Consider the following 27,792-nt stretch of genomic DNA (forward strand, 5'->3'; position numbering starts at 1 on the left):
ACTGTCAGACAATAATTATGAATTTAAGATTGAACTGACTTTAAAGGGGTTTTTTAATCGCAAATGGAGCTGCAAGGTAAAGTATGTAAAATCTCCTCATTTCTATCTGTTTAGAAAGAAACAGGCAGACAAGAAGTAAACATTACAAACAAAAGAATCACTTGGCATTGTATTAAGGAAAAGAAAACAATATATTTGGGATGGATGTAGAAAGCACTAATTTTCAGAAAAAAACAGAGAAGAAAGAAAATAAGACACAGAATTCAAATTGCCATGTTAAATGTGGACTAATCTGTCAGCTTTTTGAATCTGAACTACTTTTACATTTATCAGTTTTTGCTTCCAATTATCATTTTCAAGTTATGCTTTAGAATTCCATGTCTGTATTGTACATTTTGAAAAAGTGCACAACTGTAATTTTAATGCTGTAATATCTTCATTAACTTCTTTTCCTCTTGCTGCTCTTTTGTGGTAGATGCAAGCCAGGTGAGACTCTGCAGGTACATGTATGGGTTGCATGTGAAGGGGTGATAATCCCTTCTCCTCCTCCTCCTTCTCCAAATATCTGCCATTCCCACAAAGATATTTAACTATTTCACCATTCTTTTAATTCTTGATTCATAGCTTTTCTTCCTCAAATCCAATTTTAACTGGTCACGTTATTCCATTTTTATCTTTTTAGATCAGTCTTAATCAACGTTTTTTGCTCTCTTTTCTTCCTCACCAATTTCCCCTTTAAATCACATTTCAGTCTTTCTCAGATGGCAGGGATTTCCATTCACCCAGCTGATCTTCTTTTCCTTTGGTAAACTGAAGTTCTCAATCCATGAAGTTCAAAAAACAAAAACTTGTGTCTTTTAAAAAAAGAGGAACAAAGGTCCTTGGGTGATTAGCAAGGCTCTGTTCTATAACACTCAGAACGGCGTTCCAGCACCTTCCTTTTTTTGCAAAAAAAAAAAAAGAAAGAAGAAGCTTTTACACAAGCTGTGCTGCTATTGGCTTAAGCCTATTGCAGGCTTTGCTCTTTTATGACTCATGGACTTCAACTCCCAGAATTCCTGAGTCAGCTATACTATTGGCTTTGGAAAGCCAATAGGAATTGCTGGTGAGCTTGCCAAAAGACCCGGCCAGCAAATGTTGCACAGGCAACTGGCAGCAAATGCAGGAACTTTGCATTCCTCCCTGCTACCCAACTACACCATTTCAACTAGGTAAGTAAGATATTATTTGCAAATAGGATATCCAAGTATGACTCAAGGAAATTTTCCCTGCATGGAGGGAGTAGTTTCACTTTATTTTAATTTTTGTTTGTTTCACTTTGTTTTACTTTTCAAATTGTTGTAGGGTAGAAATGATGATTAGAAAAAGGCAGGAAGTTATTTTTATTAGGAAGAATTCATTTATCCTATGCTAGATCTTTGGGAGCTTAGTACCACCAGCACAGAACATTTGCTTTTCAGAAACTTCATTCAAATTCAATTCTTGATAGGGGTATTTGAAAAAAAAGTTATTTATTAAATTTATATGCTGACTATCTCACCAGGATGACTCTGAAGTCAACTGTGAATCCATGCGGAGTGGGGCCATTAAGCCCATTTTTTCCACTTTATCAAAAAGGAGACTATGATTTACTTTATCAAATCCCTTTAAATTAACTTCAGCCCTTACAATTGCTAGCAACCCTGGCTCTCAATTATTATAATGAGAGGCTATTGTATTGTGAAAAAAAGGAAAAATCTATGTTGAATTGCTTTAACACACTGCATTTAAAAGTTGATATCTCCAAAAAGAAAAAGAAAAACCTCACAAAAATAACAGAAGGAAAAGTCCAAGAAACAGAAATGTTCATCCAATGGAAAAGTGAATCATACATTAGCTCAGAAGAAATAAAGTTTTGGAAACAAAAACAACAAAGAAAAAGATTTGTTCCAGGTTCAAACAAGCCACATTAAAAAAAAAAAGAAAGACACCAACTCAGCCCTAAATGTCAGCTGACGTTATGTGTCAGGAAATGTTCCCAAAACCACCTTAAGTCCTTGCATAGATCTTCCATATTCTTTGTACATTTCAGTTAAGAATCTCATCTCTTTCTCTCTCACTCACTCATCCATAATGTCTTCTATTTTGAAAATGCTATTATAGAAATGGCTAGTTTATAATGTTATAGAAAAGTAAAAAGTTGAGGTTCAATGTTAATGCTTCCTTCTATTCCTGCAACAGAGGAAGTCAGAAGTCATTGCCTTTTCTTTTTCCCTTCTCCCCCTCACTTTTCCCTTTTTCTCTCACCCTTCACTTGCAAAAGCCCCCCCACACTCACTCACACTTTGCTCACAAAAGTCTCCAGTCGCTCTCACTCACTCCTCCCTCTCTTTCAAAGGCACCTCGTTCAGTCTCTCCCCCACTCACTCCATCTCTTTCAAAGGCCTCTTGCTCGCTCGCTTACTGCCCCATCACTTCCAAATGCCATTTGCTCGTTCACACACTCACTTACTGCCCCGTTGCTTCTAAACACTTCCAAATGCCATTTGCTCACTCACTCACTGCCCCATTGCTTGTAAATGCTTCCAAACACCACTTGCTCACTCACTTACTGCATTTGGAAGCGACAGGGCAGTAAGTGAACAAGTGCCAGGGCCAGAGGCCATCAGCTGTTTGGCGCTGGAGATGCCGGGTGGCCCGATGCAGCGCTCCGTGGCTGGGGCATCTTCAGCTGGTGTCAGGGACGGTGCCAGAGGCCGTCAGCTGTTCAGCGGCAGAGACCACAGCCACAAGGATCACAGCTCTGGGTTGGGGTTCAGAGCAGCTCTGGGTGGGGGCTCAGCATGGGCTGCGGCGTGGCAACTGCAGGGAGGGGAATCCCCATGGCGGCTGTGGGGAGGAGAATCCCTGCAGCCTGCGGCTCCAAGCCGCAGGGGTGGGGGTGCAAAGGACAGGCAGTGATGCCGTAGCAAGAGGGGGTTCTTACAGAACTCGGCACCTCTGAGTTCCGGCACCTTTTTTTTTTTTTTAGAAAAAAAGCCCTGGTGATTAGTGGTCTCCCTCTGAGGAGCTTGATGTTTCCCATGTATCCTGGGTGCTCAACTCTAAGAACACTGGCAAAGTCCCCACAGACCACACCGGCATCCTGAGAACCCATCTTACAGAATTCATGTGAATGATACCAGAGTTTCCCCTTGATCTGAGGAAAACTTGCACAGAAACCAAATTTACCTCCTGGCTATTGATAAATGCTTTGGTATTGCAGGCAGCAAGTCTTCAGCTTGACACATCCTCCCCAGTATTTGCATGTCTTAAATGCTTTGTGCCACTTTTTAAAATTAGGAAGTACTTCATAATCTATTTTTTTTCTCCATTTTGGGGGAAACAAACAAAAAGCTTTGAGGTAAAACAACTGTGTTTTTTTTTGTCTGATTTTTTTTTGTCTGATCCTGTTCCCAACTTTCACAGCTCAGAAGCATGTTTTATTTATCTCAGGCTAATATTTCTCCCAAGTTAGCTAATCCTCATCTTTATCTGATAGGCTGCAATAACCTAGGTCAGGGGTAGGCAACCTTGGCTCTTTTATGACTCATGGACTTCAGCTCCCAGAATTCCTGAGCTAGCATGGCTCAGCTTGGAAACTCTCCCTTTCCCCTCAGCATGGCTAACTCAGGAATTCTGGGAGTTGAAGTCCACGAGTCATAAAAGAACCAAGGTTGCCTACCCCTGACCAAGGGGGCAGTGTCATTGGTTCATTCTATATATGACCTCTGACTAAGAGATATAAGTTTGTTTATTCCAAATATAAATATCAAAGTACTGATTTTAAAATTCACCTTCAGATAATTCATCATTCTTTTAGCAACAGAAGTGACACTGACTTCCAACCTTCCATCATTATTTGTCTCTTGCCTGTGTTTCAGCTTACACAGAACTTTAAAAAAAACTAATCAAGATCAGCCCTGGTTAATACCAGGATGGGAAACTACTGGGAAATCCCAGGGCTATAAACTAAACTGGGAAGTCAAAAAGCTTCCCAGAAGAAAACTCTGGCAAACCATTTGCATTCTGTTGCCAGCATTAGGAAATGAACTCATGGGAATCTTTATAATTAATTTCACACATAAATAGGAGGCTGTAGGATTAGAATTTATGCTCTAGGATTAATATTTGTTATTTCCACATATTCCATCTTACTGTTCTAATACTACTTTGACTTTCAGAAATAATAAAGGTATTTATAGGAAATGTCCTATCCCTGAACACAACAGAATGCAGTCAAAGTAAGGTCTCTTTCCCTAACACTACCTAACTCTAGAGCAGAAAATAAAGGATATCATAAAGAAGTCAATAAACTTCTCCCTAGCCACCCTCTTTACCCTTCATAAAAATGAAATGGTGGACAAATAAAATTTGGCACATAAAATAGACTCACATCATGATGGAATAGAAGGAATAAAGCACATTTATTATTAGATTAAAAGTTCATTGTGGTACATTCTAAAGAGAGAGACAGAGACAGAGATAAAGAGAGAGACAGAGAGAAAGATAATCCTATATAGTATTTCTGTTCTTGGAGCTTTATGGAATCTGATGGATTCTCAAAGGCTCAAGGACAGTGCATCCTCCTAAACCAGAGGGAGAGAGCCTATTGAGGTCATTGCTGTGTTATAGAATGGGGAAATCCTAGAGGCAGTGGTGGGATTCAGCTGGTTCGCACCAGTTCGTCAGTACCGGTAGCTAATGTTTTGTTGCCCAGGCCCAGAACAGACTTCCAGAAGCGGCGTCCACATAGAGAACTGGTTGTTCACATATTTGAATCCCACCATTTCCTATAGATTATTGCTCCCAAGTGTCATTCTTACTCCTCTGGAACTTGGTAGGTTTCTTCCTTGGTTTTATGCAGGTCCCTGCACTTAAACAGGCCAGAAGTTAGCTGAAGCACAAGCCAGCATCTATCTGATTGTGAGAGCAATCATTCATTTGCTCTAACACCTAATCATGCCTACTGTGTGGTGCGCTGAAGGCTGAAAAGCGATTGGAGATTGCATTTTAGATTCCATTATTTAAATGCAATCTTGTAGATCTTTTTAGGGAGGTCGGGGATTTTCCATCACCTGTCCTGGAGAATCTGATGGATGGATCTTTCAGAATTCTTCTAGCCCCGATTTTTGAAACCTTAAGAAGATAAAAATGTCTTTACGCTCGCTTTGATCTGAAAGACGTTATTTAGACTTCAGATGAGTAGGCTTGTAGATTTAAGGCAGACTCCTTAAAGCATCAGTATCGGATTTTTCAGGTTTATGCGCAAGACTGAAATGCTATCATAAATAGCAGAGAGGAACAGTGGTCATGCTCATGCATGAAAAACACAAGGCACTTACTTCTTCCAAATTAGTTCCAAAGTGTGCTCAGACCTAAATATCTGCTATTTTCAGAATGACTTCAGTGCTGCTTTTGAAATAGCATCCAATGCGCATTATCTGATCTAATTGCGTGGGATCACTTTCAGATTTTCAGGTCTGTAGTTATGGACAAGAAACATTCCCTTGGGGGAAAAAATGGTAAAGCAACGTATTGCCCCACCCACCCACCCCCTTTTTAAATGACAGATGGGAATGATTGCTTCACTTCACTAAAAATATGGCTTTCACATATGCACAGGAGCCATTAGTGATCAGGTGATTGTTCAGCTTGTGGTGGAATGTGTCACTTCTGTCAAGCAAAGTAAAGCATCTGCTGCAGCAAGCATGGCAACACCCACTTCATTTCTTCCTAGTACAAATGATACCATTCAGAAAGGCATAGCACAACTCTCGTTCCTTTGGAGGAAATCTGGATTGTAATCTTTCACAGTATTTCTGTAGCCACAGCCCTCCATTTTGGGGGACACCAGAATTTGTTCAGGTTTATAAATACAAACGTCGTAAAATGCATTTCTCTAAGAGGATAAAAGGTAAAGGTAAAGGTTCCCCCGCACATGCGTGCTAGTCGTTTCCGACTCTAGGGGCCGGTGCTCATCTCCGTTTCAAAGCCGAAGAGCCAGCGCTTGTCCGAGGACGTCTCCGTGGTCATGTGGCCGGCATGACTAGACGCCAAAGGCGCACGGAACGCTGTTACCTTCCCACCGTAGTGGTCCCTATTTTTCTACTTGCATTTTTACGTGCTTTCGAACTGCTAGGTTGGCAGAAGCTGGGACGAGTAACAGGCGCTCACTCTGTTACGCGGCACTCGGGATTCGACCCGCCAAACTGCCGACCATCTGATCGACAAGCTCAGCGTCCTAACCCACTGAGCCAAAAAATTGCCTATAAGCTTCCGTTCAAAAAAAGTAGTTATTGACTGGATGTGCATAGATTGTTCTTTCCATTCTGCTCTGGTTATATGAAATTTCCCAGGTGTTTAAGCAAATTCGTTTGTTTTGCAGAAGTTGCTTTACAATGCAAAACCAAGCTTGCCTCCAATGAGTCTCACTCCAGCTATTGAAAAACAAAAGGCAGAGACTCAAAAGTGGTAATGGGATTACAGCCTGATTTACTGCTTAGACAATCAGCTTTTCCCCTATTCAGCCTTATTGGAGACACAAAACTCAATATTGTGTATTCTACTATGGATTCTGAACGTAAAATAAGCTATTGAAAACGGGGTGTGAAGACATACAGTGATTTCTCAGCAAAATACAAAGGAGGAAATGCTTTTGTTTTCTTGCAAAAAAATTTTTTGCCAACACACAAAACAAAAGTACAGGTAGTCTTCGACTTACAACAATTTGTTTAGTGACTGTGAAAGTCAGAATAACACTGGAAAATGTGACTTTTGACCATTTTTCATAATTATGACCTTCGCAGCATCCCCATGATCATGTGATCAAAATTTAGATGTTTGGCAACTGGTTTATGACCTTTGTAGTGTTTCTGGGGTCATGTGATCATCTTTTGTGACCTTCTGACAACCAAAGTCAATAGGGAAGCCGGATTCACTTAACAACCCTGTTATTAGCTTAACAATTGCAACGATTCACTTAACAACTGTGGCAAGAAAAGTCGTAAAATGGGGCAAAACTCACTTAACAAATGTCTCACTTATCAACATAAATATGGGCTCAATTGTGGTCCTAAGTCGAGGATTACCTGTACTGTTTACAACATGGGTTTGTTGCAATTGCATATAAAATGGAGAGGGAGGGAGAGAGAACATGGTGGAGGGGTTGCCTATACAAGAGAGAGGGAGGGAAAGAGAGAGAATATAATGTAGAGGTTAAAGTGCTGGATTAGGACTCAGAAGATCCATGTTCAAGTCCAGCCTTATGAAATGAACCTTTATTGTCAAAGTACAACTTTGTGTACATTGAGATTAGCTGAGCCTCCCTTTGTGCTCCCATCCCCCAACACACAGTGACAACAAAACCTCCATCTTACTATACCATGTGAACCAACTACACCACACACCAGCCTCCCAAGTCAATTCTGCATAAAATACACAAAAGTTCACAAAAGTTATTTCTCATTCAAAAGCCTAACAGCCCACAGATAGAAGCTGTTTTTCAGCCTGTTGGTGCAGATGGCTATACTCCTATATCTCCTACCCAATGGTAGGAGAGTAAAGAGATACCGCCCAGGGTGTGAGTCATCCTCCCTGAGAATTTTCCTCACTCTTCCAAGGCAACAAGCCCTGGCGATGTCATCCAGTGGTGTCAGGGGACAGCCCACAATGTCTTGTGCTGTACTTACCACCCTCTGTAATACTTTCCTATCCGTGGCTGTCAGGCTAGCATACCAAACCACAATACCATACGAGAGGATGCTCTCTATAGTAGACCGGTAAAAGAGGGTCATTAGCCGTTGTTCTACCCTGTTCTTCCGCAAGACCCTGAGAAAGTGAAGCCTCTATGAAATTGACTTGCTGACTTTGAGCCAGTCATCTCAGCCCAACCTATCCATAGGCTTATATAATGTATATACTTTGTCTCTCTGTGTGTGTGTCTGTGCATGTTTAGATAGATGATAGATAGATAGATGATAGATAGATAGATAGATAGATAGATAGATAGATAGATAGATAGATAGATAGATGTAGATAGATAGGTAGATAGATTACTTCAACCTTCATCAAGACTTCAAGCACTTTCAGTAACTTAATTATCTTCTCTAACAATACCACTTTCTCCATGATTTAGAAACATGCCTCCCTCCACCACTACTACATCAAACTCCACTTGAACTATATCTACAGAGTGTTTGAACCAACAGCTCAAAAGAAAAGAAATGCAAACTAGAGACAAGGAGCTAAAGAATAGGATCATGAAGGATGCAGGGATCTGGCAGCATCCTCAGCTGAGAGAGGAAGGGTCAGCATAATGAAACATGCAGGGTTGCAGTAGAAAGCCTCCTCTAGTGCCCATGCTCCAGCCTTGTAGGTGAGACAGAGGATATATATTAAGTGATGCATTGTTGTTTCATGAAGAACTGGGGCTCAAAATCCTGACCGCGAGGCCTCTGTTAGGCAACGTTGATGTCAAAAGAGCTACGGGCTACTAAGAGCACATTTTGCTAAAGAGAGGTTCCCTGGGGATGAGCTACAACACGAGTCTGAAAGCTCAGAGGACCAAAACTCTGGTCCAGGTGACTGACCCAGATTGGATCCTGCAACATTATCCTGGGACTCCTATATTCACCTTCATTCATAAGAGCAGAATTGTCCAGAAGATAATTAGACTCAGGACACTAGAGATTGTTGTGCCAACATCTTCTTGATAACTGCAGGAACAGGAGTATTAAATTAGCCTGGCTGCCTTTCTTGAAGTATTTGTAAGGCTTGGTCCTCAGCTAATTGCTCTTCCTCAAAAGAAGGATTCCCATCTGGATTGCCTTGCACTGCAGAGGAAATCTCTCTCCTCTCTCTCTCTCTCTCTCTCTCTCTCTCTCTCTCTCTCTCTCTCTCTCTCTCTCTCTCTCTCTCTCACGCTCACGCTCACTCTCACTCTCACTCTCTCTTCAAATTCAGTTAAGGTTCAATTTTCTCTTGCCACAAGTTCCCAGGGTGACACTGTGGTGGATGATGGACTCAGGCAATCAGGATAAGAAGCTCCATTTCTCCAGAGTCACTGTCGCTCATTTGTCAGCAGCTATTTTTGCAAGATATAGAAGCCTTTAGTTATTTCTTTCTCTTTCATGGTGCGCAAGTATTTCTCAGGTCGAACTGGTTGCCCTCACCTCAGTTTAAAAATAAGTTCTCTAACAGCCCAGCTCAAACCAACTGGGAGGAACATCTGGAAAGATTTCTTAATTGAGCAAGAAATGAACCTGATTGCCAAGGTCTGGTGCTTTTCCTTCCCTTCTTATTATTGCAATATATCACCAATCAACCAATAATACCCAGCAGCAGGAGAAAGGCACAGACCCTCCAGTAGAAAATCTTCAGAGGTCTGCGTGTTACAGCTTTGAGTTACATCCACAAAATGAAATATTTACTGAGTTCTTAAAGGCCAGCACATTATTCTAATTAAAACCCAAGTGAGGAGTGTAAGAGTTTATCGCCTTCTGGAAACACTAGACTTGGGCAGAAGGGTGAGTGAGCTGACAACAAGAGAGACAACATACCGACAGACAAGAAGGGAATTTAATGTCACTACCCAAATATTGTAGTAGGAACTATATAAAAAAAGCAAAGAGAGCACCGGTCCTGAGTGAGTGTGTCATCTCACTGCACATACCTCTTAGGTTAGTGGGATCTGTGCAACAACATTAAACATTTAGGTTGGTGGGATCTGGTGGCGCTGAGTTTTGAATGCAGTATTGCAGGCAAACTCTGCCCACAGCCTGGAGTTCAATATTGACAGGGTTCAAGTTTGTCTCAGCCTTCCATCCTTCTGAGGTTGGTAAAATAAGGACCCAGATTGTTGGGGGCAAAATGCAAATAATGCTTCTGCATTGTAAATGTTATGTAGCAGGTTCTTTGCGCAGGAAAGAAGACAAGGCAAGTGAGTTCAGCAAAGCTCATGGTTTATTGCTTGCAGAATCTGAACTGAGAATTGGGCTGCAGCTTTTCAGCAATTTATAGCCAGGCCCCTAGGTGGCAGCCAATGGGTTTAAAGCAACCCATTGCCGCCTAGGGGCAGCCAATAGCAGCACTGGAGACCTGGAGTCTGGGTTGCTGGAGAGCCGTTAGCTGCTCCAGCTAACCGCGTGATGCTACAATTGAACCCAATACATAACAGTAAACTTCCCAGAAAGTGCTGTACAGCCCTATGGGGCAGTATATGACTAAATACTATTGTTATTGCTATCTGTGCAACTAGATTAAAAATTCTAGACAGCAGAGAAGAGTCTTCTTGCATTCTAGGGATATGCAGGTTTTTGTTTGGACTTGTGGCCTCTTGGACAAAATGTGTGCAACCTGATGGATAAGGTGCTTATCTTTACCAGGGAATGCTGCATGTGGCACAGATACAGCTAAGGCTGGTAACTTAATCAATATCTTCCCTGTCTTATGCAAAGCTTCATGTGAAAGCTTCAATAGACCAAAGCCATGATGGGCAGGACAGGGTAATATTTCTAGGCCCATCCAATAATGATTGTGCTATATGGAAGAGTACAGCTTAGAATATTAGAGATGCAGATGGTACATGGTATGAAATAACAAATGAAAGGAACTGAAGGATGGAATAATACGAGATTGATTGATTGAACACATTTATATCGCTTCCCAACTCACACATGGGGGACTCTGGGTGGCATCCAACATTTGCAACAAGATTGTTTGACAATAAAAACCGGAGAAAGCGAAGGCCGCATTAAATCGGAACGAAGGTGGTCTCGTCTTGTGATGCTGCAAAATACAAGCAGGCAGGTGAAAAGGGATAGAAATCAGTGTCACAAAGTATGACATGGCCTCTTTACAACTGCTGAGTGATCTTCAAGGGCAGGCCCGTACAGAGCAGATTGCAGTAATCCACATCCAAGATGATTTATTTATTTATTTTTCATAATTTTGAGCCTTCCATCTCCCTCAGAGAAGGATTCTGGGCAGTGTACAATAAAATATATGAAAGCCTAAGGGCTGAGGAAGGTGTAAAGTAAGCAACCTTCCATCTGACTCAGAACCTTTTTGGGTTTAGACAACCATGCTGATTTTGTGGGACTCCTAACAGTTAACTTCGAAGATTTTGTCAAGCAAGGGACTGCCAGCTGCTGTGTTTGTTGCCTACAACATTTGCTGCAGAAATGGTACATATCAGTCCAGGAAATGGACTGGACTGGGAGATGCTTTATTCATCTGAACTATCAAATCACATCTCCTGGGCAGACCTTAGACGTGAGCTAAAGGTTTGGAGCCATCTTTATCTACTGTTTCAGGAGCTCTGCATTTAACTATACAGGGTCCTTCAGATATTCATAAGATTTTGTTACAAAAGGGAAGGCATCAGAGAAGGAAGTTATGCTAAGGAAAACTGGTATGGTTTCTGTTGGGTTGCATCAAAAAGGCCTGCAGATTAATGCTGGAGATGCTTACACCAAATTAAATCTCACTGCCTTTAGTGAGACTGACTTTCAGTTAAATAAGGAGAGAGCTAGAAGTATCACAGCTTAATAAACCCTGCTATAAATACATCGGCACCCCATAAGATCAGGGCTGACTTAAGAGTAATCAGGCTACACACAGCAATAATTTAGAAGTGCCCTATATCAAGGGTTCATTCATGGCTACCCAGCAGCGGAAAACATATGTAGAGGATATGCCTAGTTAGTGATCCGAGGTAGCCTCGACTTGCAACAGTTTGTTTAGTGAACGTGCAAAGTTACAATGACTCTGAAACAAACTGACTTATGACCGTTTTTCACATTTATGACTGTTGCAGCAACCCCATGGCCATGTGATCAATATTCAGACCCTTGTCAACGACTCACATTTATGACTTCTGCAGTGTCCTGGGATCACCTTCTGAGATTTTCTAACAAGTGAAATCAGTGGGGAAGCCAGAATTATTTAACAACTGGGTTAGTAACTTAACAACTGCAGGGATTCACTTAACAATTGTGTCAAGAAAGGTTGTAAAATGGGGCAAAACTCACTTAACAACTGTCTTGCTCAGCAACAGAAATGTTGCATCCAATTGTGGTCGTAAGTCGAGGTCTACCTGTATTATGTAAACCAGGGGTCTTCAAACTTGGCCCTTTTATGACTTGTGGACTTCAACTCCCAGAATTCCTCAGCCACACTGGCTGAAGAATTCTGGGAGTTGAAGTCCACAAGTCATAAAAGGGCCAAGTTTGAAGACCCCTGATGTAAACCAAGAGCCCAGAGGTCTAAGAAAGTTTTTTTTTTCCACATTAACTACTCAGTTTTTCTGTCAAGCTTTTTTTACTCCTCCACCAAGAATACTTTGCAGAAGGTACAGTGGCACCATCCATGAGGGAAAAAAAATAACAAAATAGTGCTTCAACTTTGCTTTGTTTTGTCTACAGTGCTGCTGAACAAGTCCCTGAAAGGGACACTTCAGGCAGCATATTCAAAGCTTTGCTATTCACATTAAATCCCAGTGGCAGGGAAGCGTTTTAAGGATACAGCTTGACTAAATGATTATTTTGCTTTCGACAGCCTCACATTTGCCTGTCAATTACATGCAAATGTTAACAGACTGCAAATACCAATTCACAAAATAGTTTCCCTCTGTTTAAAAATAAACTTGATTGAATAATAAGGTGAACGCCTACTCCTGCCAAAGAAAATATACTCTATTATAGGCCAGGCTGTAATGGTTTGCTAATGCAGAGAATTTCATCTGCCTCAATGCCACTCTGGAAGGAAGAGGAATCTGGCTAATGCAATATATTCAGGCCCCACACATTTCTCAGAAAAATATCAGAACAGTCTCTGCTACACACCAGGGTGAAACAATTTGCTTTGGGTAGTCCTGTAAGTTGAAACTCAAATACTTTGGTCACCTAATGAGAAGGAAGGACTCACTGAAGAAGAGCCTAATGCTGGGAAAGTTTGAGGGCATGAGAAGAAGGGGACGACAGAGAATGAGGTGGAGTCACTGAAGCAGTAGGCGTGAGCTTAAATGGACTCCAGAAGATGGTAGAGGACAGGAAGGCCTGGAGGAACGTTGTCCATAGGGTCGCAATGGGTCGGACACGACTTCGCAACTAACAACAACAGCAACAACAGTCCCGGAAAGGGAGAAGATTACAGCAAAGCAGGTTTGGCAACAAGTGCTTCAAATGCTGTAGAATTAGAAGGGAATATTTGTAACTCAAGATTGAACCTTGGTGCACTTTGAGCTTGGTTGTTTTATTGCAGACAATTCATGACCAAACTAGGTTGTCTGGGAAGCCACAGAAACTATGGTGAAATCTGTCCCTAGAGTCATTAACAGCATACAGTGTAAGGATTGTAATAACCACTGGCTAAGACAAACAGGCAGAAAACTAGCAGAGCGCATCCATGAACACCAACTAACAGTCAGAAGACATGATGAACCTCCTTAACTGCACATCACATAGGCAGGCTTCATCATAGTTTCACAGTTGGGAAACGGTGAGCATCCTATATCAAGGTAAGTCCAAACATGCTAAGAATTCCTAGAAGCCTGGCATTCAGACAAATCAGCCATCCAGAGGCAAGTAGAGATAACATCTACATACCATTCAAAAGAGACAACCAAAAAACTAAAAAAGAAACAAAAAGACCAAAACACCTCACCAGCTTTCAGCATCCAGATAAGCACAATTAGCACCAAGATTAATACTGGATCAGCAATCAAGTAGTAAACAATACCCCAAAGAATTACCAACTCAGACAAACAAACAGTAAACAACAGCCTAATCAAGGAAACACCAAGAACATTCCCACCAACACTGACAGGGCACGCCACTAGTATATAAACAGACAGCAAATTCCCACTCCTTTCTAGCACTGATGATGTTATCTAGTTGGGTACTGAAATGTCTGCAAGAAAACAACCAAGCTCAGAAAGCACCAAGGACCACTACTGGGCCATGGAGTATTTGGAACCAGGCCGTGCGAGCAGCAGGCTGGCACAGACGTGTGCAGCTCAATTTGTGCAAGCAGCAGGCCGGCACACATGCCCGCAGCTCAACTTGCTCAAGTCGAGCTTCACGTGCATGTGCATGTGCATGTGTCCTGGCCCATCACACATGCAAGTTGAGCTGTGCACATGCATGTGTGCTGGCTCGTCTGGGCTTATTCCCGTCTCCTCCCCCACTGGGCTGCCAAGCCACATAGGTTGGGAACTGCTAGATTAGCCAGTCCAGGATAGACAGTGTATTTCATATTTCATAGATTTTATGGGGAAGTCCCATACTGAACTAGAGAATGATAGGCAGATCAGGGAGTGTCCATTTTTCTCACTTTTCAGTGGGGTTGGAGTGGTGGAAATGATTATTCCCTCTCAGCAGATTCCATTTTAGAAGTTGGCAATGAACACCATCAAATATGAATGGCACAATTTGGTGGTCACTCACATTTCAACTAACAATGAGTTAACTGTTGGTATAAAGTCTGCATAAAATCCAACTCTGGCCTTGCCTTTATTTATCATAAAAAATATTCTTTACAATGGCTTCATAATGGAAGTGCATGAGTATGATTTACAGGTAACAGAAAACATTTCTATCAAAAGAAGTGAGTGTGCAAGGCAAGGTTGCTTTAAGGCCAAGGAACTAAATTTGCAGGGAACATTGGCTTCTTCCTCAACTTTTTTTTAGAAACTTCTCCACAATTGTACCCAATCAAGGCATCAACATGCCAGGCTATCCCCTTATTCTGCTGAGTTCACATGACATTGTCTTCTGCAATGTAAAGACGTATAACTTTTCTCACATGAAAGAAACTTAAAACAAGCATTATTTAAGGGACAACGTAGGAAACCCTGAGATACTTAAGAGTTTCTACAGTGATGTGCTCTCCTCTGTTAGGAAGAGGGTGAACAGGTGAGGACTGAACTGAGTGACAGATAGTGATGACAACCTTGAAAATTCAAGTCTAACCCACAGGGTTAGTCATACAGAAGTATGCAAGGCAGCTTTTTTAGACAAGGAAAGCAGATAGAAGTGCAGAAGTTGAATTGCTAACCATCTACATCTTGTGCAGTAAGAATCAATAGGTTTATAGGGGCTGTAGGCCAGCACATAGAAGCAAAATTGAATTCTGACATTTTCTTCTCATCCCAATCGCCTATGAGTGAAACAGGCTGAAGTTGTATTTAACTGAAACGGAGTTAAAGCTATGGTTTTCCTCTTAAGCTGACAGCGTGTAATGGCAACCACAAGGGCTATAAAATTTGTTACGCTTCATCAACTACATGATAGGCTCCTTTGGGGGAAATGGAACAGACAATAGACAAAGTGAAGTTTTATCTCTTTTCACGGCAGATGAATATTTCTTGCATAACAATAGAAATTTGAAAATTACTCTTTTTAAACAACATTGAAGGTGGCTGCTTATTTTCTAAATTTGGTTTATGTATAGATCTATTTCTAAATCTTTTTTTAACCATACCTCTTATGCTATAGTAGTTTTTTAATGGGTTTATTTTTATAGGTTTCTATGGGTGTGCCATGTACCTAATTTTTATACACTTCAATGGGTTTATCCATTTCTACATCTTACTTCCTATGAATCTTATTCTATTCTTTTAAATATTCATCCATCTATCCATGGGTTTCTTGAGTTTCCATAAACATGCTTTTCCCCTCTCCTCCTTTTTCTTTTTGCCCAGTCTGTCCATTATCAAGGCTTAGCTAGCCTCTGCCTTGGTCATCCTCCAAACAGACCACCTCTGCTTCAGACCCTATTATGCTTTAGCCATCCCAGGTTTGAATTGCTTAGCTAGCATTTTCTAGGTTTTTCAGGCAGTTTGTACCTTGCCTCTAGCCTGAGTCAGATGCTAGGACTTTGCAGGGGTGGCAGTCTCTCTCACATTTGGTTGGGAGGAGGAACTGACTGTCTGTTGGAGCTGTTGTAGAAGATAACATTCCTGTTGGGCTGTTCCTCTCTGTTCAGTTTGAAGAAAGAAGTTGTCTGTACTTTCACAGTCACCCACTACATGCTGGCAATGTCCTATGCATTCACCAAGTCAGGTTTGTCTTGGGCATCTTTTACTTTATTGAGTTCTTTTCAGAAGCTTTGCCTGCAGCATTGTCCATTCTTCTTCTCTCTTACACTCTAACTCACCCACAAAGGCAACATCTTCTCCCAATGGACTCATACATGAACTGAGCTCCTCCTTTTCTATGTGCAACATATTTTATTTATTGTATTTATTTTAATTCCATTTATATCCCGCCCTTCTCCGAAGACTCAGGGCGGCTTACAAGCTTAGCAGTAGCCTTCATTCTATGTATATGCCTGCTTATTAGGGCTTTCGCCCCCCCCCCCAACAAAGTCAGCTTATTGCCCCCAACAATCTGGGTCCTCATTTTACCTACCTCGGAAGGATGGAAGGCTGAGTCAACCTTGAGCCTGGTGGGATGCGAACCTGCACTAATTGCAGGCAGCTGGTGTTACTTAAGGAGGCATCAGCCCACTGCTCCACCAAGGCTCTTACATAGGCAAGGTCCAGCTAATTCAGCTGCCTCAAAATCCATAGGGGCAGGGAGGAACGGCTTACTGTATTTGCCATGAGGCTCCCCTTCCATGACCTATGATAACAAAATTAGGTGACCTCTTGTGGGTGGGATCAGAACAGAGGACAGTAACTGCCTCAAGCTGACGGGGGCATGTTCCTTCCTTCTAGACAAATCTAAGAGTGCTAGATTGCTCAGCTGGCAGTATGTAATTATTTTAATTCTATAAACCTTAACAATTTAACGCATGAGTAAAATGGTATTACTGGACTGCAGCTTTCAAACAGAGCATGGAGAAATGTGGAATTCTGCATTTGCTGCCCATCTTTAAAGAGGAGGAGGAAGAGGAGGAGGAGGGGGGGACCCTAAATTCCACCAATAGTGCATTGTAATGTGTTTTTGGACAGATTGGGTTGGAAGAAGGAATGCCACAGGAATGTGCCTAGAGAGAATGGAAAGTGTCCTGCAGTTTGTTTGTTTAAAAACAATTATTTACCTGCCCATCTTATATCAAACTCTGGATGGCTCCCCAACAACAATTTAAACAATCAATAAAAACAATACAATTAATTTATCAATTAAAACATTAAAAACTTGGCATTGAAGTTAAGCATTAACATACAGTCCCACATTAAATCTTCTCATCCACCTCACACTATCCCACTACCCCTAAATCTGTTTTAGGGAGAAAACAGATTTTCAAAGCTTTACAGAAGACTAGGAGGGCAGACACCGGCTGAACTTCAAGAAAAAAAGCTTTCCATAGGGCGGGGGCTGCCATGGAATAGGCCTGCTTCCTAGACTCCTTAAGGTAGCCTTATAAGGTGCTACATGGGTAAACCTAGAGTAGGAGTCTTTAAACATGGCCCTGTTATGACTTGTGGACTTCAACTCCCAGAATTCCTCAGCCAGGCATGCTGGCTGAGGAATTCTGGGAGTTGAAGTCTACAAGTCATAACAGGGCCAAGTTTGAAGACCCCTGACCTAGAGGCACCCCACCTCATTCATGATGCGGTGCTGAGATCAGTGGATGTTTTTCTTGTTTGTGGGTGATGTGCAGAAGAGGGAGGATAGTAATTTTGAAGGAGTTTACCTGCAATACTTTACCTGCATAGACATAAACAGAAAAATATTAGCATGTGTCTTGGAACAGACTTTGTAGAGATAAGATAATGGGGACAGCAAATTTCAAGCAGGTAGTTTTCTGCAGACCAGGTAGGCAGAAACTCAGCAATGGAGAAAGGTCCTGCATTGCACTAATTATGCATCCAATTGCATAAATAGTGCAATCTCTCTCTCTCTCTCTCTCTCTCTCTCTCTCTCTCTCTCTCTCTCTCTCTCTCTCTCTCTCTCTTTTTTTTTTTTTTTTTTTTACAAAATCAAGTCTCAGAGTCAGAATTAAAGTCTTCTTTGGTTAAACAACAAACTTCTGCAAAGTTCCTGGGCAGGAATATATCTTATGCATATAAATGCAGCATAGGGTATTCTAAGAGAAAAAAGAGGTGGGAATCAGTTGTACTAGACTGCAACACAGCAGTTTCCTGAAATAAATTAGATCATGGCCCACAGAATGTAATACACCTCCCTGATACTACAGAAAAATGGAGCAAAAGCCGTGGTGGGATTCAGCCGGTTCGCACCAATTTGGCGGAACCGGTAGCTAATTTTTTGTGGCCCAGGCCCAGAATGGACTTCCAGAAGCGGCATCCACACAGAGAACCGGTTGTTCACATATTTGAATCCCACCACTAAGCAAAAGCCATTAAAAGAGAGAGAGAGAGAGAGAGAGAGAGAGAGAGAGAGAGAGAGAGAGAGAAGATTCCTGAGAATATCATGGATAGCCAAGCAAACCAATAACTGCATCATCATTTGGACACATTATACAAGGACCCAGCTCTTGGAAAAGGCTCTAATGCTGGAAATGGCGGAAGGATGCAGAGAAGAAGAGGCTGGCTAGCAGCAAGGTGGATGGGCTCAGTTACAATGGCAATGAGTACACCATTGGAAAATTTGAAAGACAAGGACAGATCACCATTGAGAAAAATCTATGTGATCACTAGGTGTTGATCACATAGATTTTTCTCAATGGTTTATCTGTCATCAAAGCAAGTGCCATCCCTCTGTCCATAAAAGAAAGCTTGAATGAATGCACCTTGTGCATTTTTAATTGCATCTCTCCGCTGGCTACTTGGGGATTGATCCCTTAAAAGGGCAGCCACTTCTGCCCACAGCGTCTTAGTCAAGCACAGCTCTTCCACAGGAGAAAAGGAGAGAAGAACGTGGGTCTGTTAAAATCTTCCAACCCATAAAATAACCACATCATATTTTTTGGTATGGCTCTGTTTTTGACTACACCCCGCTTAACTGAGAATTGACTTTTAGACTGCAGCTTGGACCACCTTGTGATCTGTCCTGCATGGTAATTAATTCCTGTTTTCTACTCAGTGCAGATATTTGTAGTCTGCAACATGACCGGTGAGGAATTGATAGCTTGATGGTAGGAGAAGAGAACTAATAAAAGGAGGTAGGTGAACATTTGTCTTTGTAGCACAATGTTCCCCTTACGTAGCTAAATGTTTCTTAATGCCTGTTATTTCTCTTCCTTTTTCTACTGTGCAGAATCGCCTTCAGATTGTCTCCATTTTGGTTTCTCTGTGTTTGTTTCAGCTATTGTTTTTTTTTTCCCTCTTACGGATGCCAGTTTTTTTTCTCTGGCAAAATATTAAAGGCTATCAATACAGGCTGTTCTTGGCTTACAACCATTTATTTAGTGACCGTTCAATGTTACAACAGCACTGAAAAAGGGTGACTTATGACCGTTTCTCACGCTTACGACCATTGCAGCATCCCCATGGTCATGTGATCCAAATCCAGATGCTTGATAACTGGCATGTGTTTGTCATGGTTGCCGTGTCCAGGGATCACGTGATCCCCTTTTGCCACCTTCTGACAAGCCAAGTCAATGGGGAAGCCATCCACTTAACAACCGTGTTACTAATTTAATAACTGCAGTAACTCACTTAACAACTGTCTTGCTTAGCAATGGAAATTTTAGGCTCAGTTGTGGTCGTAAATCGAGGACTACCTGTATAGCAGTTACGAAGGTTACCAGACTGGGATGCAAAAACACAAATAGCCACTAGATGGCAGAAATACATTAGCATTTTCTGCATCACTTTGCTGCCATTTAGTGGCCATCCAGATTTCTCCATCAGAGGTCTGATGATTTATTTTTCCTGGTGCCTTCGAGGAAACTGGTTTGCCCTTGCCAGCTTCTTAGGGCTGCGAGAGAGTGATTGGCCCAAGGTCACCAACTGACTTTGTGTCGAAAGGGGGAAATTAGAACTCATGGACTTCCTGGTTCTGTCCTGTTGCCTAAACCACTCTGCCAAACTGGTTCTCCTAGAATTGCGTAACTCTGTCAGAAGAAATGCGGTGGAAGGAAGCACATACTTGAACAAAGCACTTTTTTGAATTGCAAAAGTAGCAGTGTCTTTCTTTAGATGTGTGTGGCTGCTTAGAAGTTACTCCTATTTCCACTTTCCCTTCACTGGGAACAGGGCTTATAGAGACAGCTGGGAGCAGCTTTGAAAGCTACCACTTGATCTGGAAAAAGATCCTATTTTAATGTTACTAAAAGAGGTGCTTCATATATAGGGCCATGTATTCCAAAGAAGCTTTTTCAATGGATTTTCAAATCCCTAACTGTTACTGCTGTCGCATCTAGCAAAAGCAAAGAAATGGAGGAGAGAAGTAACCTGTGAACTCAAATCTTAGCCACACCTTCATCACATGTATGTTTGTACAAAGTTTTCCAAATTCTAAAACTTGGGAGCTCTCTCTCTCTCTCTCTCTCCCTCTCCCTCTCCCTCCCTGGATGAAGCCCAGAGCATGCAGAAGTGCATCAGTAAGACAACACCCAAAGATAATCTGCTAAGAGAATACCTGAGGCAGCAGCAGACAAGGGAGGAAGATCAAGCAGAAGTGCTATGTCAAGATGGCACCCTGCACGGTATGTATCATGGATAGATAGCTGAGGTGGCAAACATTGGGAAATCCTACCAGTGGCTGGAAAGGGCTGGACTAAAAGACAGCACTGGGGCACTGATCATAGCAGCACAACAGACATTAAGTACCAGATCCATGGAAGCAGGGGTCCACCACATTAGACAGGATCCAAGGTGCAGATTATGCAGAGGCCTCAGAGACAGTCCAGTTCATAGTGGCAGTGTATAAGATGCAGGCAGGAGCACCATACCCTGAATGGCACAACCAAGTAACTGGCATTGTGTACAGGAACATTTGCATATTATATGGGCGCTAAGGTAAAGGTAAAGGTAAAGGTTCCCCCGCACATGCGTGCTAGTCGTTTCCGACTCTAGGGGCCGGTGCTCATCTCCGTTTCAAAGCCGAAGAGCCAGCGCTTGTCCGAGGACATCTCCGTGGTCATGTGGCCGGCATGACTAGACGCCAAAGGCGCACGGAACGCTGTTACCTTCCCACCGTAGTGGTCCCTATTTTTCTACTTGCATTTTTACGTGCTTTCGAACTGCTAGGTTGGCAGAAGCTGGGACGAGTAACAGGCGCTCACTCTGTTACGCGGCACTCGGGATTCGACCCGCCAAACTGCCGACCTTCCGATCGACAAGCTCAGCGTCCTAACCCACTGAGCCACCGCGCTAGACCTTCCCAAATCCAGATAGAAGATCCCATAGAAGGTCATGGAGAGTAAGAGAGCTAAGATCCTTGGGACTTCCAGATCTAGATGGCTAATCAATTAGACATTGTGGTAGTAGACAAGGACCTGAACTGGGTGGTGGTGATAGATATAGCAGTGTCAAGTGTCACAAGAAGTAGAACTATGTGAAGCTGGAGAAGTACCAAGGCCTGAATGAGAAACTAGAGAGGACGAGGAAAATAAAGGCCAAAGTGGTCCCAGTGGTGATAGGAACACTTGTGGCTGGGTGTCCTAAGTTGGAAGAGTGGCTTCAACAGATCCCAGGAACAGCATCGGAACTCTTTGTCCAGAAGAGAGCTCTGTGTGAAAGATATTGTGCAGAACTCTGAAATTCCCAGGTGTGGTAGAGCAGGGCTTTTCAACCGGTGGTACTTTAGCACCTGGCAGGTGGTATGCGACCCACTAGCCGAGTGTAGTGAGGGAGGGAATGAGCTAAAGCAGCACCACAAAGGCCTGGAGGAGATCTGCTGGAGCTTCAGGGCTCAGCAGAAGCACCAGGATCTGCGCGTGCGGCTGCATGCCGATTGGAGCTTCTGGAACACCGTAAGAGAAAAGGAGGAGGATCTATAAAAGGAACAGGTTTGGGCAGGAGAGGGAGAGGAAAAAAACACATGGAGAAAAGGAGAGAAGAGAAGAGAAGAGGCTTTTGTTAGTGGAACGGTGAGTGAGAGAGCGATGGAGTGGCCTTTGTGAGCAATGTGTGAGTGAGCAAGAGGCTTTTGCGAGCAAAGGGTGAGAGAAAAAGAAAAAAGAAAAAAGTGAGGGAGAGAAGGGGAAAAAACACATTGACTTCTGACTTCCTCTGTTGCAGTAGAAGGAAGTATTAACATTGAACTTAAACTTTTTACTTTTCCATAATATTATAAACTAGCCATTTCCATAACAACAAATGAATCTAACCAGTAAAGCCCAAAATCCCCCCCCCCCCGTTTTTTTAGTCATCAAGTTTTTGACACCTTGCTTAGCACTGGTGGTACTCGAACATTGTCATGTCCTAAAAGTGGTACAATCTGTGAAAAGGTTGAAAAGCCCTGTGGTAGAGGACCGAAGATTGAGGAAGACAAAGAACACTGATAAAAAGCCCTGGTGGTGCAGTGGTTAGAATGCAGTACTGCAGGCTCATTCTGGCAACTGACAGCAGTTCGATTCTGACTGGCTCAAGGTTGACTCAGTCTTCCATCCTTCCAAGGTTGGTAAAATGAGGACCCAGATTGTTGGGGGCCATAGGCTGACTCTGTAAACCGCTTAGAGAGGGCTGCAAAGCACTTTGAAGCAGTGTTTAAGTCTAAGTGCTATTGCTTTTGCTATAAGGGTGAGAAGAGAATGTTATACTTACTTACTTACTTAACCTGTTTTCTGGCATGTTTAGTCTTTTCTGGGGGGAAAAAATGCCTACTATGAATAAATTCTGAACTACCCGGGAGCAGAACATGGGAGAAGTGAGGAGGGGGTGGCAGCCATGACGGAAGATGATGGTGACAGAAAAATGTGTGGTTTCTAATTGAAAAATGATTTCTTGTGATGTTCCCACCATAAAGTCTCCTTGATGGCTTTGAAAAAAGTCGCCCTTCATCAAGCTCACCTATTTTATATGGTGGTGGTAAAGATTCAAATTGGGACACATCTCAAAGCCCAAAGGAATGTATTTCTCCTGTTTGAAAAATCTAAATGACATTTATTTATTTATTTATTTATATTTTTATTTTTATTAGATTTATATACCGTCCCTCTCCAAGGACTCGGGGCGGTGTACAGGGCAATTAAAACGCTAACAACACACAAGGTATAAAAATTAAAATAAGATTACCCATTTAATTATAAAATCCTGTCTTGCTTTTCACCAGTCCCAAAAGTGAGCACTCATTAAAAACAATTTACCGTGAATTAAAATTATTTATATTTAAAAGTAATACACAGTTCAATGCATTTACATTTTTTTTTAAAAAAAGCAAAATAAAACAAAACTGCTGGAAACCTTTTACTTTAAAAGGCACAGAGGTTCTAATATCTTGTGTTAATGGAAGAGAAAGTGGTTTCAGAAGCATTTTAAAACCCTATAATGCAAAACATCAGAAAGCATAACAGAGCAGAATGAATGAAATGTCTCTTCTAATTGATATCCTGATCTAAGCCCCGGTTTTCAAAATATTTTGGGAGTGGAGTTAATAAGAAGACCCCTTGCTTAGCCTGCCACAAGCCCATAAATTGGTTCTGTCCAATTTCTGCACCTGTAAACTCTTTAAACAGTTGCATTATTTTGTTTTCTACCATTGTATATGATTACCCGTGCTGTTGTATATACTTTAAAAGCAACTTTGTCAATGCAGACACTTCTACACTTTCTTGAACTGAGAATGGCATCGGAAAACGTGGAGAAGTGCACACTTCAGAGCAAAGATGTTCCAATCCAAATATTAGTTCAAGAAGGGCAAATTAGGCCAATGCACTTAAAAAAAATAGATCAAGCAATATTCTCACTCCAAATAGCTTCCACCCCACTTCTCCTAGGATGTGTGAGCGCTTCATTCAGTTCAAGCTAATAAAACCATCCACCCCAGAAGTTCTGAATGTTCACTTCTTAAAAGCCTGGCTGGAATTCCTGGTTATTTAGCCAATAATTGGGTGCAAAATTAAAGGTGCCATCTCTCTCCCTCACCACCACCACCACCACCACTATAGGCTCCTCCTCTTTAATACTATGGGAAGCCCACCCAACATATTTTTCTCCAAACTGGGAACAACCCTGCCTATTGACATTTGGCCAATATATTTTTGTGACAGTTTCTTCAGGTACATTTTCTAAACTAAACTGCTCAGGTTTCATCCTTATATGGAATGAGAAGAAATTAAATAAAGGAGAACAGAACATGTGGTGAAGTAAAACTGACAAGTAACCTCATTCCAGCCACCTTTTTTTTTCGCCAAATGCCCAGAAAAAGGAAAAAAGAGAGAGAACGTGGGGTCCTCCTATAGTCCAGCTTTCCTCTTGATGGCCATCGTAGTTATAATCAAGATAAAATATGGGTAATCACTGAGTTATGATTGTAATTGAGTCCAGCAATTATGGTTGTACATCGTGACAGTCATAAAGCAGGTCACCACATGACTGGACCCAATTTTATCCTTTTTTTGTGACAGCCATTAAACCAACTCAGCAGTTATTAAAGTGAAGCTGGCAGTCATTGTTTGCTATGGGATAGTTTTTGCTGAATACTGGAAGTAAATGCCTGTTTTTGGTTTTAAAAAATGCTATAAATCATGGTCATGTGACTATAGGCCATAAAATGTGGACTGTTGCTGAGTGCCCAAATTGCAGTTCTGTGACTGCAGAAGGGATGGAGATTGGAATTTCCTGAGTGCCACAAATTTGTTGTGTGAATCTGCCACTTTGAGGGAGAAAATAGAGCTGATCTTGGTGTCTAAATATGTGTTATAACTAAAGCCAATCCTTGGCCCCTCAGCTCTCCTTGAGCTGACAAATGAGGCTGATCTAATACTTTCTATCCATTCTAGGAGCCTTCTGCTTCTGACAAATGTAATGACCCTCTGCAGAGCCAAAATGTAGTCTAATTAAAAGAAAAATCAATGTGGGTGCCTCTAAACCATGAGACATTGTTAGGCTGAGTGCATAAATATTTCACACCCAACCTGGATCTTACGCGATGCATGCTAAATGCACGTTATTCCATTCAAAAGTATTGAGAATTGAAATGTTACTATCAGGCTCTGCATTGGCATCTTCATATGTGTGTTAGGAATGTGTAAAATCTAAGAGATGCTTCTTTGGTCCTGAAAAGAGAGCTTATTTTTGTTTGTTTGTTTGTTTGCTTGCTTTAGTGTAGACAAAGCTTAGTTGTGAATCAGGATTCTTTGGAACCCTGAGAAATAAGAAAAGACTTGGTAAACTTTAAGTAAAATGTCCTTCAGCACTGACAAACTCTGCAACAAAGTGCAGTTTATTGATTTTCTGTGCAGAAAAGGAGCATGCAGAAAAGGGGAAGGAGGACTGGGCTTTTGATGAGCCACTTTGTCAAGCATACTTTCCAACATTTCTGCATAGAAGACAAAGCTCTAGATATGTCAAAAACATCTGTGGAATTCTGTGGAATTCTGTGCCTCACCGTGATCCTCTCAATTGGGTGGGCAAAGACAGGCCTGCACAAACAGCCCTGTTTCAATTTGAATTAGAGATTCACGATACAAAGAGAGCATGGCACAATTAAATTTGAGACCAAATAAGCAACTTTAAATTCAATTCCTCCCCAAAATGCACTCAGGTTGTAATTGGAAACAATCAACTTCTCTCTACTGGCAGATCAAAATATTCACGGTGTTGGATTCTTTCTAGAATAGTAACCCAGTGGAGTTTCAGCTGAACCTTCATAGATTTCACCAAAATACATTTTCGGAACAATTCCCCCATTCTTTTTTAAGGCAGGGGTGCAATGGCTCAGTATTTAAAGATGTTGAGATTGTCAGGAAGCTGGCAACCCTGGTTTGAGGCCTAAATACTGCATGATGGGATGAGCTTCCATTACTTGCTTCAGCTCCTACTCATTAAGCTGACTTTGTAATAATGCCGCTTGGGGTGTGTGTGTGAAAGCCCTAATAAGCAGGCATATACATAGAATGAAGGCTACTGCTAAGCTTGTAAGCCGCCCTGAGTCTTCGGAGAAGGGCGGGATATAAATGGAATTAAAATAAAAAAATAAATAAATAAAAATGTGAGTAGATACATAGATACCAGTGATGGGAAGGTAACAGTGTTCCGTGCATCTTTGGCATATAGCCATGCTGGCCACATGACCATGGAAAATGTCTTCAGACAATGCTGGTTCCCTCAGCCAAGAAACAGAGATCAGCACCACACCCTAGAGCACAGGTCGGCAACCTGCGGCTCCGGAGCCGCATGCGGCTCTTTGAGCCGTCTCTTGCGGCTCCCAGCCGCCCGGTGCGCGCGCACCTCTTCCAACGGGCAGTGGTGCGCGCGCACCTCTCCAAATGGAGAGTGGCACCGCCCGTTTGGAGAGGTGCACGCGCACCTCCCCGAATGGGCGGAGGTGCGCGCGCACCTCCCCAAACCTTTGGAGAGGTGCGCGCGTACCTCCGCGCGAATGGGCAGCGGTGCCGCTCTTTGAGGAAGCTGCTGCGGCCCGTCTGCGAAGCTGCCGCTTTCGGCAGCTTCGCAGACGGGGCGCGGCAGCTTCCTCAAAGAGCGGCGCCCCTGCCCATTCCGAGAGGTGCGCGCGCACCTCTCCAAAGGTTTGGGGAGGTGCGCGCGCACCTCCGCGCGAATGGGCAGCGGTGCCGCTCTTTCAGGAAGCTGCCGTGGCCCGTCTGTGAAGCTGCCGAAAGCGGCAGCTTAGCAGACGGGCCGCGGCAGCTTCCTCAAAGAGCGGCGCCCCTGCCCATTCCGAGAGGTGCGCGCGCACCTCTCCGAACGACCGGAGTTGCGCGCGCACCTCCCCAAACCTTTGGGGAGGTGCGCGCGTACCTCCGCGCGAACGGGCAGCGGTGCCGCTCTTTGAGGAAGCTGCCGCTTTCGGCAGCTTCCTCAAAGAGCGGCGCCGCTGCCCCTTCGCACGGAGGTACGCGCGCACCTCCCCAAAGGTTTGGGGAGGTGCGCGCGCAACTCCGGTCGTTCGGAGAGGTGCGCGCGCACCTCTCGGAATGGGCAGGGGCGCCTCTCTTTTTGAGGAAGCTGCCACGGCCCGTCTGCGAAGCTGCCGAAAGCGGCAGCTTAGCAGATGGGCCGCGGCAGCTTCCTCAAAGAGCGGCACCGCTGCCCATTCGCGCGGAGGTACGCGCGCACCTCCCCAAACCTTTGGAGAGGTGCGCGCGCACCTCTCGGAATGGGCAGGGGCGCCGCTCTTTGAGGAAGCTGCCGCGGCCCGTCTGCAAAGCTGCCGAAAGCGGCAGCTTTGCAGACGGGCCGTCGCCGTCGGGCAACCGGGAACCGGTTCCATCTCATTTTTAAAAAAATGGCAGCCGCGTGCGTCCGCGCATGCGCAAAAAACCTTTTTGCGCATGCGCGTGCATGGACACACGCACGCGGCTCCCTCTTTTTTTAATTTGTGATGGAACCGGTTCCCAGTGGCTCTTTTTCTTTTTTAGGTTGCCGACCCCTGCCCTAGAGCCTGATACGAGAGGACAGTGAAACCTCTACTATTACCTTAACTTTTAAGGCAGTGTTACCAGGAATGGGGAAAGGATAGCAGATCAGCTTTGTCCAGCAAAGTATCTAAGCTGGCAGGCATAGCCAACACCCCAGAAGATAACCTCAGGATCCAAAAAGACAGACTTGAACAATGGGCTCTATCCAATAAAATGAAATTTAATGTGGAGAAAAGCAAGGTTTTACACCTATGTAGGAAAAACCAAGGTACAGATTAGGCGAAACCTGACTCATAAAGAGTAACTGTGAGAGGGCCTTGCAGTCCTAGAGGATGGCTAATTTAGAGGATTAAATATAAGCCAGAAGTATAT

At 43.0% G+C, this 27,792-nt stretch overlaps 1 long non-coding RNA gene across 2 annotated transcripts in view; it reads left to right on the forward strand.

Annotated features, from left to right (window-relative positions):
- Window positions 1-27,792, forward strand: part of LOC308660959 — a 245,073-nt gene that overhangs the window by 174,012 nt on the left and 43,269 nt on the right. The window contains exon 1 of one of the 2 annotated variants that reach the window (XR_014024849.1): window positions 21,936-21,966. The exons of the other annotated variant lie outside the window; for it this stretch is intronic. This is a non-coding gene — a long non-coding RNA (uncharacterized lncRNA). Of the gene's footprint in view, window positions 1-21,935; window positions 21,967-27,792 lie in introns of those variants that run through there. 2 annotated transcript variants of the gene reach the window in all.

Source organism: Vipera berus (genome assembly GCF_964194415.1).
Source record: "Vipera berus genome assembly, chromosome: 2".
Lineage (NCBI taxonomy): Eukaryota > Metazoa > Chordata > Lepidosauria > Squamata > Viperidae > Vipera > Vipera berus.